Source organism: Pollicipes pollicipes, unplaced genomic scaffold, assembly GCF_011947565.3.
Source record: "Pollicipes pollicipes isolate AB1234 unplaced genomic scaffold, Ppol_2.1 Scaffold_4881;HRSCAF=5763_pilon_pilon_pilon, whole genome shotgun sequence".
In the NCBI taxonomy this organism is placed as follows: Eukaryota; Metazoa; Arthropoda; class Thecostraca; order Pollicipedomorpha; family Pollicipedidae; genus Pollicipes; species Pollicipes pollicipes.
The window spans coordinates 44,159,999-44,168,863 of NW_023596576.1; the positions used below are offsets into that span (position 1 = coordinate 44,159,999).

General features: G+C 58.4%; 1 pseudogene; it reads left to right on the top strand.

Moving 5' to 3' along the window:
- Positions 1–8,865, top strand: part of LOC119100445 (tropomyosin-like) — a 10,311-nt pseudogene extending 1,446 nt beyond the window's left edge.

Below are 8,865 nucleotides of genomic sequence, written 5' to 3' on the forward strand. Positions count from 1 at the left end.
GGCCCTGCCACCGTTTGCTGCTCTCCTCTCATGACCGCATGACGGAGGGCCGGGCGTGACCGGGTGTGCCGCAGTCTGAGGGCGAGGTCTCGGCTCTGGGCCGCCGTATCCAGCTGCTGGAGGAGGACCTGGAGCGCTCCGAGGAGCGGCTGGCCACCGCCACCACCAAGCTGGCCGAGGCGTCCCATTCGGCCGACGAGTCGGAGCGGTAGGTTCTCCCTCTGCCCTGCAGGCACCCAGCGGGAATCGGGTAGCTATCCTGGGTGAGGCGGTAAAAATCCATGCGATCTCTAGCTGCGGTTTCGTCTCTTCATTGGGCCAATTTTAGTTTCTTGGTACGCTCCCACTGTGTTGGGTGCAAAAATATCAGACCACAGAAGTACAGGTATGATCGAACCCCTACCTAGACCAGAAGTTCACGTGTGTATGGTTTCTTGGGTGATCGGCCTATGTCGTGTGGTATGTTTATGATATGTTAGGTATGTGTAAACGCGCGCCACGCTCACCGTTATCATATTACATGTGGAACCTGAACGTATGTCTAATATGTCTACCCCAAAATTGTATCCTTAGACGTCTACCCCCCCCCCAAAAAAAACTTTTTCGTGATTCTATTTTTCGGTTTTTTGGTTGCGATGAAAATGACAGGCGAACAGACAAATCCACTTACTAATAGTCATTCGGAATGTTTGCGTTTTTTGTCAAACTTTGAATACAGTCGCCCAAAATGTAACTTCTTACAACTCTCCGGTATGCTCAGTGCAAAAAGCCAAGTTCCAAGAGTATACCAAGTTTGCTGGCCTGGCATCGACGATGCATTAACAGAATAATCACACGCTGTTCCGGTGGTCCTCCACGGACTCATTTGCGCTTGTACATTGGGCTTTGACCCCGGATCAGACTGGGGCACGCGGCCATATTGGTACACATGTCCGCCCCGTGTGGGGCTGGCCGCGTGCGGCGAGCGCAGCACATGGTATGACCAATCCTCCCACGTTTCGTGTGATGTGGCGATAACGGTTTGGGCCAGGACCGCAAAATTTGGTACACAGTGCGCCTGTTCATGCTGTTTTATTCGGCTGGTACCCAGTGTGGTCACGCTAGATTTCACAGGCGGCCTTTTTAAAATGCCTGGACAGTAGGAAGACGGCGGGGGCGGGGGGGGGGGGGGGGGGGCAGACCTATCGTTTGCTGTCAGGTCTATTAAAACGGCCAGTAAGGCTTACTCTGGAACGTCTTTTTTTCGCTATCATGTGCCGGCTGGACATGAGTAACGCTATCTGGCTGAACATGAGTAACAATTAATCGTATTACACTGCAATAGCTTCGTACCGCCATTTTTTTTTTTTTTTTACTCCATCGGCGGCAGGACTGAGGGGTGGGCGTAGTAGCAACGCCTCATGGGTTTTAGGATCTGCTTACTAAATTTGTAAAATCAGCGGCCTCCTGATAGCTCCGGTCAACCCAGTCTTGGCGTCGTTATGTTATGTCAGTTGTACGGGCGACGACGTCGCAGGTGCGCTGACGTCACTGCAACCCTTAAACGGTCTCGTGGCCGTCTGACCATGCCGTGGCTGTTGTCTTTGTAGCCGGTACCAAACAATAGGACGCGCCATTGCGTTTCAGCCCCTATTTTAGTTGAGGGCGATGCAGATTAACCATATAACATGCATTTCCACTTAGAAGTTTGTCAGTTGTTCTCCTATATCTTGCACATATGCGTGTTCACTTGTATCATTTGCTGAAACGTCCCTGACGAAGATGAGCTGAAGGGTTGGTTGCCTTGCATCTGGTCCTCATAACAGCGCGCCCCCGTGCTAACGGCCGTGGCGTACGATGTGTAACCCTGCCAGGCAGCGCAAGGCGCTAGAAAAACCGGACGAACACGGAGGAGGACCGGGTGGCGATCCTGGAGGCGCAGCTGGCCCAGGCCAAGCTGATCGCCGAGGAGGCCGACAAGAAATACGAGGAGGTAGGACGGCGCGCTGTGCGAGGCCGACGGACGTGCTGCTCGTCACCTGTCCTCCCCACGCCAGCTGTGCGCTACCCTCCGCCTGTCCGCCCGCCCCCGCCGTTTCCCACAGACGTCGGCCGGCCGGGCGGGCGGCTGCCGTTCGGCGCTGCCAGCTCCGTCGGCGGCGAGGCCCCCCCCCCCCCCCCCCCCCCCCCCCCCCCTCCCCATATCCTCCTCCCCACCGTCCCATGAGCGGTCGCCTGTGATGCCTGCAACCCGCTCTGATCGGTGACCTGTGGCACTGGCGCAGCGTGCGCGGAGTGCTGGCGAGCCGCTGTCTCGGACGAGGGGCACAGGGACGCCCTGGAAAGCCGGCTGAAGCAGGGCCTGCTCGCTGGGCCCAGGAGGCCGACCGGAAATACGAGGTGACGCCGTGTGGTTTACCGCCACTGACCGTGTCGGCCGCTCCCCCGGCACTAACCGCAACCACGCTGTGGTCCGGGAGCCCGCGCCCGCCCGCACCCGGTGCATGGGACGCGCGGGCAGGTGTGCCGGTGTGCCATGCCTCCAGACTTCTACTTGACCTCGGATGAAAGCGAAATGATTGCAGTAGTCGAGGTTGCGTTGAATCAGGATGGAATCCGTGCATTGGTTATGTTTTCTAGTCGGAGTCTGACCCGATTTGAAGTATCTTGCCTTGAAATGTTGGTGATTGGCCCCAATAGATATGTAAGTAGTTGCCTGTTTTTGCATTGCGCTGGTTTGTATTGGTCCAAATTGTGGGACGCCACTATTGCTGTCTGGTTATCAAAATCCATGTCCCTGTAGGCCTTTATGAAGGCCGGAGCTGACCATCTCATAACCTGCCTTCAGCGGACCGAATTCCATAAAAATGTGTAATGGAATCAAGCCATATGTACTCAGAACTGCAATTGAAGTCATCAGACACCGCAGTGTTTGTGCGAATCTGTGTCGGAATTATGCGCACCGTAACGCAGATTCTGTGTCCATTTCGCGGCTGCGAAATCTAACAATGGTGGATTGGATGCTTCTGCTGTATTCATGGCGACAGAATTGGAGCAATGCGCATCGCGTGCTTTAACACGTCCCATGCGTGCGTGCGTGTGCCGCGTGCGCACTCACCTGTGTTTTATCCGTTCAGTGCGTGCTAACCATAGATGGGTGTGGTACCTAGCTGAGTAGCCTGCGACAAACCGCTGCATGTGGTGTGTGCCGTGTGACCGCTGTTGGAGGACGTGACGCGCTGACGTGACCCAAACGGTGGCTGTTCAGTCCCTGTCTCGGCCATGAGCGTGTCAACAGCGACGAGAACCTTGTTCTGCGATTTTCTTCTCTGCGCTGCTCTGTTCTCCGTTTGGTTGTCGGGAGCGAGAGTTGGTGACGCCGCCCCACGCCCGTGCTGTCCCCGCTCCGCTGGGTTTGTGGGCGCCCCGGCTCGTGACTCTGGCCCCGTGTCTGGCCGTGCTGGCCGTCCCCGGCTTCGACCTACGTCCTTCTGACGGGGGGATGGGGCGCGGCAATCGCAGGTGGCCGTAAGCTGGCTATGGTTGAGGCAGACCTGGAGCGGGCTGAGGACCGCGCCGAGACGGGCGAATCGTGAGTGGCTGAGCATGGCCTGCCCGTAGCCGCCGGCTCACCATGGGCGTGTCTGTGTTTGTGTGTGTGTGCGTGTGTGTGTGCGTGCGTGTGCGCACGGCCTTTCCACAGGAGGTTCCGCCAGCCGCTGTCGATAGCATGTTGTCGCCGCCATGTTCTTTCGTAGTGGTGTTAGCCGTTTATTTTTGGTGCATGGCGCGTGGTTTGCGTGTGACGCTCGGCCGTCGCCCCGTCTGGTCGTCCGCTTCTGCCTGACACGACCCGTCTGCGGGGGTCGCCGCCAGGTGGCACGCAAGGTGGTGATGCTGGAGAACGACCTGGAACGGGCTGAGGAGCGGGCCGAGACGGGCGAGTCGTGAGTAGTAGGCCGCACGTGCTCCCTCCCCTCCCCCGCACTCGCTAGCGGCGCGCCGCAGTTGTGAACAGGCACGCCCGGCCGGGCCGTCGCGCGTGACGTGTAATGTTTGCATGCGTCTGTTTGATCAGGCGGTGGCGACCGCGATTCCGTGCTAGAAAACTCGCCGCTCTAGCGTGTTCCAGCGTTTGATGAATTCTCTGCTGGTTGATATGGTTGTGATGGACTTGTGTATGTATCGATGCGTACATCGGCATCGATCGTGTCGCGTTGTTTTGCAGTGGATTATTGGCTCCGTTGATCTGATGCTGAAATGCAGCTGTGTATATGGTGGTCGCCCCTTGTGTCCCGCCGGAGGATGGTGGCGCCCGTCCCTGATGTCCAAATGACAGTGCGCGAGCGCGGGGCGTACTGTAACGGGTGCCTGTTGCTCTGCAGCAAGATCGTGGAGCTGGAGGAGGAGCTGCGCGTAGTGGGCAACAACCTGAAGTCGCTCGAGGTCTCCGAGGAGAAGGTAAGAGCCTTTCCTTGCCCAGTGGCGGCTATCCGCGAATGCAGGCTCACGCCGGTTTGTGATGACGTGACAAGGCAGACATACATTAATCGTAAAACTGGCGAACTTTTGTAGCTATTCCGGTATGGTTGGTGTCTTTAAGCCATTAAGTATGAAAACTCGGGGCGTTATTCACGCTTTGGTCGTCATGGCTAATAGTGAGTTTGTGATTATTGCATGAAGCATACCTGAGTGAATGTTGAATATGCATACAAACTTATGTATGGGCATTGGGCGTGTTTGGTAGGTGTTCCCCTTGTAGTAGCCAATTCAGTAATTCAACTATGTGCGGGATGCCGCAACCAACGGCTGGTGGGCGTGGTTGCCGTGAGGGGCGTGGCCGGGCGGCCGTCATCAGAGCGGACCGCGCCGCGCCGCGACTGCCGTGTCTCCCCGTCACTGCTTCACTATCGGAGTGTTGTTCACCGGTATCGCTGCCCCGCGCTAATCCTATTCCCACAAGCGTCCGATTAAGCGTGCGATACGGTATCGCCGGACCGCCAGACGTCTCGCCGCGTGCCTTGAAGGGGCTCGTGCCTGGTGTCTGACGATGTCTGGCTAAGGGCCTCCCTGTCGCTGCTGAAGGTAGCTGCCGGCTATGGCAGCTCTATGCGTGCATTTAGCCGCTCGTTGAGACTCCGGACAGTCAGTTGCCTGGCCAGCGGGGCCTGCAGCGCCCCCACCACCTAGCTCGGTGGCCAGGACAATGTTCGGGAACCGCGCCGACTGTCCTGCAAGGGGTGGGGGGCGGACTGCCGGCGATAATCTGATTGGCACGCGTCACTGTAGCCTCTGTGCCTCTCAGTCGGAGTGGGTGAAGTGTCGGGTCGTGCTCGTCACGTGCTGGCGCCCGCAAAGCAAGGCCGGCGTGTTGCCGTAGGCCAGCGGTGTGGAGGGGCGGGTAAGGGAACCGATCGAGATGATAACAGATGGAATGCAACAGGTAATGAGTCTTGTGAGCGAGGACACGGTGACCCGCTACTGTGAGAACGGAGCGGGCCGTGGGCAGTGGCCGGCCGCGCCGGGGGACGTGGGCAGGACGACGTCAGGCGTCTGGCCCGCCAGGGACGCCGGCATTGGTTTCTTTACCCCCCCCCCCCCCTTTAGCACCGCTGTGTCGGCAACGGTGCGCCGGTTCCATATCTCCGTTCTTGTCTTAAATCAGTGCCGTGTTGTCCGAATGTTCGCATGCACCCCGCCGTTCTGCTGTCTCCGGCCGCAGCAGGTCCCGCTGGAAGGGGGAGAATGAGGGGGACGTCAGGACTGAAGCCTGTATTGCTAGTGTGCGCCAGCAGTGCTTCGGCCACCGCGTGTCGCCAGCCCTGGCTCCCCCCCTGACGCCGCTGACCGTGGCGCCTGGCGTGTGTCCTCCGCAGGCCTCTCAGCGGGAGGAGATGTTCGAGACGCAGCTGCGTGACAGCGAGGCGAGATGGAGAGAGGTCAGTGGTGCCTCTGCTGTGCTGGTGACGCGCGCACCGAGATGGTGAGGGTAACCAGTTCGGTTGTCCCCTGATGATAACTGACGCTAGCCGCTGACCCACCGTCAATTGATAACTGTCTAGCGCTGGCTTACCTCAGCTGCGCATGACCAGGTCTGTTGGATGGCGCATTTATTGTGAAGATTTTTAAAACTCTGACCCATGTGTTGGTGGTGCGAACGACCCAGAAGCAGTTTACCTTGCACGGACCCGAGTGTGGGGCCAGGATGGGCGTCAGCTGGTCTGACTGGCGGCCGGCCATGTCCGCAGTCGGAAGCCCGCGCCGAGTTTGCCGAACGCTCCGTGCAGAAGCTCCAGAAGGAGGTGGACAGACTGGAAGGTGCGTCCCACCCAACCACGATTCCTACTGGCGTTCGTTTAGGCTGTATAAATGCTCGGCACTCGTACTGACTGGGCTTTAAAGTCGCCCCAGATTACCCGCACCATACCCGAGACTCGCTCCGGCTCCACGCCCGCCCCACGCCACTCGCACCTTAACTGAATCTCGCTCTGGCTAGGCTCCAAAGCCGTCCCACATCACGCGTGCATACCCGAGAATGGCTCTCACTGGGCTTAATAACTGCGCCACGTCACTCGCACCATACCTGATACTCGCCCTCTGGCTAGGCTCCAAAGCCGTCCCACATTACACGCACATACCCTATTCTCGCTCTGGCTGGGCTCCAAAGATGCCCCACATTACACGCACATACCCTATTCTCGCTCTGGCTGGGCTCCAAAGATGCCCCACATTGCACGCACATACCCTATTCTCGCTCTGGCTGGGCTCCAAAACTGGCCAACTTTGCACAGACCATACGCATACGCGAATATCAGCCACGCCCTCCTTGTCTTTACAAGCAGCGTGCGTTGAAAAACTGAGAGCGGCCGCCAAAGCGTATTGATGCAGGTAACTGCGTGATGCCGGCCACAAGGCGGGACATGTGCGGCACGCACGCAGCACTCCACGGCGGCTCTGCGCACCCTAGCCCCGTCCCGCCTCGCGGCCGCGTGTGTTCGCACGTTCGCGTGGTGCACTGTCAGTTACCTTGCATGGTTTGCGTTGAGTGTGTCGCAACTGACCTGGGCACCACGCAGTGTCGATGAGAATCTAGCCTAGGACGTGGACCTCCTGTAGCAGCGTGGCGACGGCAGCACCGGGTTTGCCTGTGCCGCTGCCGCTAGCCCGGTGTGCTTGACCTCGGCTCTCATTTGGTTTTGTCCCGGCCTGCCGTTTTGTTCCTTTTTGCTCTACCGGCCGCCGGGCCTTGGTTTTCTTCCGTTCACTAATTGTGCACGTCGCTGGCCGTGGCTGCCGCTCCTTCGGTGAGCAGATAAGCTGGTGGAGTGTCGTCAGCAGCAGAAAAGGCTCGAGGACGAGATGGACACGACGCTGAAGGATATTCAGAACTTGTGAGCGCTCGCCGCCCACTAGTGAGCGTGTACCTGTGTGGTGGCAGCACGGCAGGTGAGCACGCTGCCGAGACTGACAAATTCGGCGCCAGTCCTCCCTTTCCAGTGATATCTGGTTTGTTCGCCAAAAGCCGTGGATTGCAATCGTGTAGATACACAATTCCAAGTCTCTGGCGGTCTTCTCGCCCCAGCGGCGACGTAACCCGTTTTCCGTTGACCTAGAACCGTGACATTGACCGGCCTGGCCGATTTGCCAAGCCAAGCCAAGCTTTGAATTTTGCCAAGATTTACCTATGCTATTATGTGCTATTTTGGTACAGTGCTCTAATATTTGCGTTGTTTTTTCACGTCGGCATGGGTTCAGGTAATGTTGATCCGTTCTGCTGCATTGGTTACTGAGTTCGCTTGTGGCGTTCGCCGCAGCCGCCTGCTCAGAAGCCTCAGAGGCCTGCAGCTGGTCCACTTCGTGATTTTTGTTGAATGCTGTCAAAAACCATCAGCAGTACAGCTGCGCTACTCTCGTTGTCTTGGCTCTCGGAATGCGTGATATAAATACGTATCATGCATAACATCGGCGAATGTTGGCTAACGGGACTGAGCGGCGCCCTTTAACGTGAAGCATGGGGAGACCACTCGGTCTGGAGCTAATGTCTAGTCCCTGCGAGTGAGCATGTGCGGAGGGAAATGTAGAATGCTCGTTAATCGCGCGACGGTCATGAAATAAACATTTAATTAGTATTTTGTTTTCCGTCGACCTATTGTTTTTTTGTGTCCAAGGCCCAACTTCCTGGGTTGCTTCAATGAGACGAATATCTGTCCTTCGATATCGAGTCATTACTGGCTGCTCTGTCTAACTCTGCGCGTATTGATGGCCACTGACGATGGCTGAGTGCTGGACAATAGCTGCCCGTCGTCCTGCCGGCACCGATCTGCCAGCTGACGCGACCTGCCTGCGATTGCAGACGATCTGGCGCACGAGAAGGAGTTTAGGACCGCCTCTGACGGGCTGGACGCGACCTCCTCCGATGTGCCAGGCTGCCAGACCGCCTGGCCGCTGTCAGACACCTGCCGCCAACTCTGCCAGTGGCGCGTGCGCCTGAACGACCCACTGCCGGGCGCCAATCGTTACCCGCCCACCCTCCGCCTCCGCCGCCTCTGCCTGTCCCCTCTCTCCGATGCCGCCTGTCTCTTTTCTGTCGCTTTTGCGGCCCGCGTGCTATGTGTGAGCTGAGCGCCTATGTGCCCGCAAAAGAGGGTGCCCGCCAGCGCTGCCCCGCCGCCACGCGCCGCTGCCGGCCGCCCGCCGAAACGCCGCGCGCGCCTCCGCTACCGCGCGTACAAGCCGGTCACCGACGAGGAAGCGTGCAACGGCACCGTCGACCAGCTTGACACGGCCTTGGCTGAGGTGTCGGGCTGCCAGATGGTCAGCCGGCGGCGGCCCGTCGCCGCCCGTCCGCAGCCGCCACGAGACGCTCGCTGCCGGCTGACTGGATCC